The sequence below is a fragment of the Chaetura pelagica genome, unplaced genomic scaffold (assembly GCF_000747805.2).
Source record: "Chaetura pelagica isolate M959 unplaced genomic scaffold, ChaPel_1.0 scaffold109, whole genome shotgun sequence".
Taxonomy (NCBI): domain Eukaryota; kingdom Metazoa; phylum Chordata; class Aves; order Apodiformes; family Apodidae; genus Chaetura; species Chaetura pelagica.
Window position 1 is genome coordinate 1,759,223 of NW_009970725.1, and position 7,970 is coordinate 1,767,192.

The following is a 7,970-nucleotide window of genomic DNA, read 5'->3' on the forward strand; positions in this document are numbered from 1 at the left end:
TGCCTGTCATTTTGAAAACAAATAGGGAATATAATTGAATTTGCTGCTCTGAGTACAGCTGTTTTAACTCATTAAATATTAATCTGTATCTCCTTGAGAGTGTCCCTGTCTCATTAATGTAATTGAATAAAACTGAAGACTTCCACCTTTATGTGATTTATTAACCAGTTATAAAAGATTGTATACATAAGTTGTGTATATATATATATGTAACTCCATTTTAATGAGCTGCTCATTATTTTGACAATACTTGAATCATGTATGAGGCACTTTCCATAAGTAAGGCTTAAAAGTTGTGTTTCTTGATACTGTTTAGTAAAATTAACCTGTAAAATCTGGAGACTGGCTTGATGAATGCCTGTCTCTAGCTTCTGTATTTTACCAGCGTATGTGTCAACTTGCTGAATTACTCTGTTAAAGTAAAGTTGGGTTGTGTAGCCACAGACTTGCACCATGCTTATGGTCTGTGTCACCAAGAATCTGATTTAGCAATGCTTTTTAAGAATGTGATGGTAACATTTTCAGAGTCTTCTGATTGTCACTCTTTGTAGTCTATGATTCTTCAAAAAGATATATTGGGGAGCTCAGGAAACGTAGACTTTCCTGATAAAGCTCCATCCTCTGCTGCAGTGTAACAGCTTGCCATGATATTTGGCAAAATATTTTGGTACTGGAGAGAAATGGAAGCACTCAGTTGTTTTCTCTCCCTGTGTGCAGCCATAGCCATAATAATTGTAAGCCAGAAGGAGCAAAGGGCAGCAGTGTATTCGTACATGCTAAAATACTGTTTTTCTTTATATTCTCTTGACTGTAAAGTAATTCATTGGTGTTTCCTGATTTAGGACAGTGTTGAACTATCACACTGCTCTACTGCCTACTTGACCACCCTGCTTCAAACATCTTTAGTACACGTGGGTGATCTCAATGAACTGGGAGGTGTTCCCTGCAGTCAAATAGACCCACGGAGTTTTTTGTTGATCCACACTTTGGTAGTCTTTTCTCTCGGACATCCTTTTGAGTTCTTTCACCAGGATATTCTGTTTGATTAGGTTTCTCTATACTTTGATTTTGAAGCCTAGTAGCTTCTATCCATGTCATGCTATTTAAGTAAGGAAAGTAACTAGTTCAGGAGCTTTTACTTTAGACTGTTGCTTCTGAAATTGTGTTTGTAAGTTGCAGTTCTTTATTACAAATGTATATGATGATCTGTGTGCGTCCAAGGAAGACTCTTGCACTCTTCTGATACAAACCATTGTGAGTGAAGTCATAATTTATACAGACGCTTTTACAACGTTTCTGGTCAAGATCTGAAAGCTCACTAATCTCTACTTCTAAGAAGGAGATAGATAGTTGTGGGTTTTTTTCCTGTTGGAAGGTGTTACATTAAAAAAAATAATTATTTTAGGCAGAAGGATATATATATTAAATATACACTTGCAGAGCTCTTAACAGTCCAATTTAAGAAGCATGGTTAGTCTAGATCTAAAATTAGGAAATCATAGTGCAGTTAGAGTAATTTTAAGTAGAGGGAAAAAGAACAGTAATACAATTAAAATTGTAGCACATGCACTTCTTTGTTTCTGTTCCATTTCTTGGAGTTACACTTGGCTTTGCTTTGTTTTCCCAGTTGTTAAATCCACACTTTGCAGCTGCTGGCAAAAGTGGTGCTGAGTTCTGTGCCTCTGCTGTGCTTCAAGGAAAGAAGAATACTGTTGCTGGTTCCTTCCTGCTCTCCCAGGATCAGCCTGGAAGTCATTCATATGGTGCACAATCTGCTTTTGCATCTTCTTTATTCATTGTTCTGGAGCTTCAGGTTGTATCCAGATTTTCTATGTATGATAATCTGCATCTGTTAGATACTATATTTTGTTACCTCTAAGGCCAGTTTTATCAAGCTTCAGGTCTGCATTTCTTTAAATTGGCAATTATACAGCTGTGCACAGCTGAGGGATTTCCTGTACGGAGTGTGGGCCCCATCTCTTGCCATCCCATGCCAGTATTCACCTGTGTCACCTCCTGCATCCCCGCTTCTCAGAGCTTCTATTCTACTGGACCCACATTTGATATCACATAATTACAAATACCAGGTTCTACCACCAATACTGGCTTGTTGCTGTTACCTTATATAGAAATAGGATTGTACCATACAAAGACAAGTATGAGTGAAGCAGGTTCCCTGCAGGCACCAGGTCAACTAGAGAGATTACTGTCACATCCAAACTGAGTAAGAGCTACAAGCAGGTGAAGGAAAGCTCAGATATATCCAGTCCAGTGTCCTTGCAAACTCTGTACAAAGCGTATGGCCTGCTGTTGGCCAAGTTGGTACCATATTACAGGGTTAAACAAGGGTGAAATCAAGCTTTCTCTCTACTTGACTAAGTGATCAAAAATCATATATGTATTTTAGGGGGTTGCGACAGAAGTAGGGAATAAGGAGTGAGAGGGTGGGAAGTTTATATAGGGGGAAGTGGCTGGTAAATAAGTAGTATCTACATATCAGTTTATATAATTACAAAAATTAGCAAGAAGTTTTTGATTCGTTTTTGTTTCAAAATTTTTAATTTCTGCCAGTTCCCAGGTCTGTGCAATCAATAGCCTGTTAGTTTGAAAGGAGATTTTAGTTAGTGAGTTTCTTTCAGTACCTTTTTTAATCTTTCTAACTTTAGTTTTTGTCCCAGCCTTCAGTTTGTGTCTATACTAAATGGTACAATGCATATTTGTATTGCTGCAAACATATAATGCTCTATTTTTGTACTGTTTGTTCCACATGTAACAAATTCTGTAACATTTGCTTTCTGTAATATGTTTACAGTAGTGACATTTTTAGATTAACATCCTGCAAAACTATTATTTTTACTACTTCATTTGTTTCTAGCTTGTCTTTTTCAAAACTCAAAGGGTCCGTTTTCTACAAATCAAGTAGTATTTCGATAATAACTTCTTTTTAACCTTGCCGCAGAATGGTATCAAAAACATGGTGTATAATAAATTACACCAGAAGAGGGCACTGTTGCCTCACGAGAAACTTAAAGGTGTGTGCTGACAACTGCTAAAAATCGCAAAATCAGATCTACAGTTGATGTTTTTATAATTAAATATGTCTTTAAATAACTTGCTTAGATATTTATCTGAGAGATGTGGAATCATTCTTTGAGTCTTATTTTTTGTTTTTTTAGGGGTATAGTCTAATGTTTGGGGTTTTGTGGGTTTTTCGAGGGGTGGTGGTTTCTGTGTGGTGTTTTTGTTTGTTTGTCTGAGCCATGCTTTAATGTAATCTTATACTTTTCCAGAGTTGCTGGTGTGGGTGAAGCCTTCCTTTCATAGAAATTTAAGGTTCCATACTGTAAAAGGATCTGTAAGGTCTTGACTAGCTGTGTAATTGGGCATTAGATGTCTTCAGCTGTCAGAGTTTAGGATTTCATACTCATGCTTACTTGAGACCAAATGTGAGGACTGCACATTTGGGCATGTGAGGAGAGTGTGGCTGTGCAGAAAACTGCCATGCATGACCCCATCCCTACCTGTGCATGACTTGGAGACATGGGCAGCACTGTAGCCAGCTGCTCCTGTGCCTTCTCTATGCTGCTGTTGCTAGACTCCTGAGTCAGAGAGCAGTGTGCATTGCAGTGGCATTAGCTGGAAGGGAGGCTGTAGTTGTGAAACAAATAGGCATTAAATGTTATGTGAAGCATGTAGTGCTAAAGCCAAGCCCCAGAGGCAACATATTTTAGAGGAGGAAGTATGCTCTGAGAGGAAGCATCTTGGAATGCTACTGGCTGCAGCGAGGGGCTCTGACAGGAGTTTTGTGCATTCCAGATCCTCTAGCTATGCCACACACAGATCCTAGTCCTACCTTCAGTGTTTGCAGGAACAACCAAGCTAGCTGTCCAAGCCTTTAGATTATGCAAACTGGCAATTTTGCAGTCCTGGGAGTTTATAGTCTCTGGCAGTTGCTGATTTACTCTGAAAATTGGTGAAAATATGAAATGATGGCCAAAAAAGCAAGTGTCATATTTAAAGCATGAGACAGATTTGTCATACTGTTTCCACAGCATTACTGGGTTTTGCTAATGATGCCAGTGCTGAGATGAGCATTGGCAACAATCTTATTCAGATGCAGTTTCAACTTCTCCTGGAAAACTAAGCACATGTCTAAACTGTTGCAATAGCAGAGGGACTGCATGAATGCTGAGTGTTCAAAAGCCAGAATGAGGTTTTGCATGGATGCAAAAGTTGACAGGCTTGTTAGCACAAATATCACAAGGTACACGAAGTGCTACTAAGCGGCATTCAGACCAGAGTTTGTATGTGCTGAGATGTGAGAAAGGGTTATCAAGAGCCATCTCTTTATAAAAACCTCTAGTTCTTCAGATTGTGTGAATAAATTATATGAAGCTGTTACAGGATCATCATTTTAAGCACCTGCACTCAGTGACTTCTCCCATATCCAGAAACTAGGATTTTAGGTTTTGTCTAGCTCTTACTAAATCTTTTTAATAATGACCTGCACCTACATGGCCTTATCTCACTTAAAAAAAATAAAGCCTTTTTTTTTTTCCCCCTTTGAGCACGAAATGTGCGGGGGGGTTTATTATTTTATTTCTGTGGAGAAGGGGAGATAAGTGACATTTTGGGGAATGATAGTGTTGGTGATACTAACTTGAGATTAATGATAAATTCTGATGTAACTGTTTTCGTGTAGTAGTGTCTCCTTTTACTGCTCTTAAAATCATCACACTAATGACCTTTTCTCTGCAGTGGTGACAGCAACTGGGGCAAGACAGAATTAAGTCCATCACAGTAACCTTGCTTTTTTTATCCATTGCTGATCTTTTGCCTTGTATCTAATCCATGAATTCCATTGGTCACTAATTGCAAGACACTGTGTAAGATGCTGGGAGGGAAATGTCATAGCTAGGAACTGATTACAGATAAAACATTGAACGCCGGTGGATAATGAAGTTCAGATCCTTTTCAGGCAAATACAAATTAAAAAAAAAATCAAAGAACTTGCAAATTGTATAGGCAAAGGCCCACAAAAGAGTTCAAGTATCCACGTGTGACTCAATGAACATAAAATAAAAGTTTGTATGCCTGTATCTTAATTCAACTGCTACCTCCAATTCCCACCTGCCTCCCATGGGATTTAATGTAACTCCTAACATGAATCTGTCATGGACTAGAGTGGAACGTCTTAAGGTTGCTTTTAAAAATCACTGACAAAGATATCAGGAAAAGGTGATTTTTAATATAGATTTTTGAAAGTATGACTTAACAGAATTCAAGGGCAAGGTTCATTCTATTACTTACTAAGTGGAAGGGACGTATAAGAGTTAGAAATAGATGGGAGTGATTTGTACAGGGATTAAGGGAAGTGATTGATATAGGTATAGGGAAAACTTGAGTTGAGGATGGGCCAGAGTGATTTTAGCAAGAATCTGGGATAAGAATGAGGAAAACCCTCTTTTGAGTCACAAGGCTCAGAGTTGACACCCTTGCTTTCTAAACTCCTTCAAAGAGGAGTCTAGGTGAATCCACTCCTAGTCCCAGAAATGGTTAGTGGTTTACAGCTAAGGGATTTTAGATGTAGGGATTTCAGTGCAGGGCTTTAAACACAAAATCATAGGTGTGGTGTGATACAAAAAGCAGTAAGTTAAGATTGCTTAACACTTACAGTAAATCAGAAAGTCGAATCATACAATTCTCTAGTAATTTAAGAATCAGTTATAATCAATACAGAGTTTAAAAATTTAATGCAGTTTCTAAAGTCAGTTGTGCACAACAATCACAAACATACACAGAGGTTAACCTGTTAAGATGTTAAATCTTGGTACATAATTTCATGAAAGGGGTTTAATTCTTCCCCCACTGATTACCCAATGGAGTCAGATTCAATCAGCCCGATAGGATTTGATTTCCCCCATACCTAAGAGAACTGGCTGGCAACTTAACTGTTTGAGTCAGATGAACCAGCTTCCTTCATGAGATGTATGATGCAGACTTCAATATTTATAGGGTCCAAAATGGTAGACTTTGGTCGGTATTTTTCTGTGATAGCCGCTATTTTACTTAAGCAATCTTTGGCAACTTTCAGAGTGGGCCGGTGTTTGAGTAGGTGGGCTCTGGTAGCCTCTGCAAGCAGTTTCAGATATGGCTTAGGGAATGCATAATTGCCCCAATTTGCTGTATTTGCAGTAGGGCAGAAAGCCACCCAGTTATCCAGGCTCACTGTTCCAGTAGGCAAGATCAGAAAGTGTCAGATGGCATCAGCCTATTGCACTTGCTGTTGAAACAAGAACAATGTCAAACCACTGCACGTGGCTTAGTCAACAGGAGGGTTTTCAGCACCACAGGATCACAGAGTGGCTATTCCCCAGTTTGGTTTGTCCTGAAAGCTCAAAACACTCCAGATGAATTAGATCTTGGTCCTTGGAAAAGATGAATGATAGTATTGCAGAAAGCAAGAAATACTGATGCAAGTGCTTTCTCAAAACCGGGAAGACAAAGGTTTTCAATGAAAGTTCCCCTGTGACACATATGAGATCTAACATCCATGTTGGGAGAATTTATGGAAGTGAATGACAGCCATCTTCTCCTCCCTTAGGCTTTGATATTTGTCGCTGGTTGAATTAGTTCATATGTGATCATGCTGACTGCTGTGAAACCCATGCTGTTCCTCACAAGTTACCTCAGATGTGCCATGATAGTAAGCAGGATACCAGTTCTCACTTAATTCCTTCTGTGGAAAAAAAAAAAAAAAAAAAAAAAAAAAAGCCCCACTATGGTCTTGGCACCATGGAGTAAAACATGTATTTTCTTGCACATGCTCTCTTGTTAGGTTAAAATAGGGGGTTTTTTTTGTTTGTTGTTGATTTTTTTTATCCCCAGGGGTAATAGTTTTTCTAAGTCAATTACCTTCAATGCTGCAGCCTTGCTTAGCTGCTAAATTGCTTGGAAATTTCAGAATCAATATATATATATATATAAAAAGGGGGTGGGGGGGAGATTGAAAAGGCACAAAGAAAGATGATAAAAACATCAAATATGCTTCTTTGACAACTTTTAAAGCTCTGTCTCAAAGCAATTTCCTAATTAGTGCTTGGGGATACAACTAAGGACAGACAATAAAATCATTAACAAAAATAGCTGAACAACAAGCTTCTCACTGTACTAGTATGCGAGAGAACAGAAATAAATATTCTAGAAACTTTACCTTCGCAAACAGAATATGAATTTCTGACTTAGATTTTACCTATAACTTCAATGTGATACTAGTTGCAAATGTAACTACTGTGTTTTGATTAAGAGCAGCAGTCTACTCAGGGGTAACTGCAAAAGATTAAAGCCTGTTTCAATTCATGGCAATAGGAGTTCAGCTATAGCCTCCAATGAATAGTGGATTTCACTGTTCCAAAAAAATTTCCTGTCTGAAGAGTTTATTGTATAAGACAAAGAATATACGAACTGTGTAGGAAAGGAATGTGGTACGCAAGTAGTGTGTAACCTATTTCATGTCACATTAGTTTTTACATTTTATTTTTTCTTAGAATAATTCATTCAATTTTAAAGTACAGGCTTTTCTGGATTAATTTGAAGTATGCAAAATGGATCCTCCATAGGAGCATAAAGGTTTCACTAGGATGCAAGAGGAGGAAGGTTGAAAGGTGAGCAGGAACTGCAAATAATGTGCACAAAGGATGTAGCTGGTTTGCTCTGGGATTCTACTAGTAGGAGAGCAATGAAAGAGAAGATGTAAAATGTGATTGGTAATATTGTTGCTGGCAAGAGCAAGGTGCTGGTTTGCATACCCTGCTCCTGAGGTTTTGTAAGCCTCCAAAGCCCCAACAAGACCTGGTTGGTGGTGGTTGGGTTGCTATGGCACAGCCCTGATTGACTTCTGATGTAGTCTGACTAAACGGAATACTAATTCATTCCCTCAGATCTGTCCAAGTAACTCAGAAGATGACAAG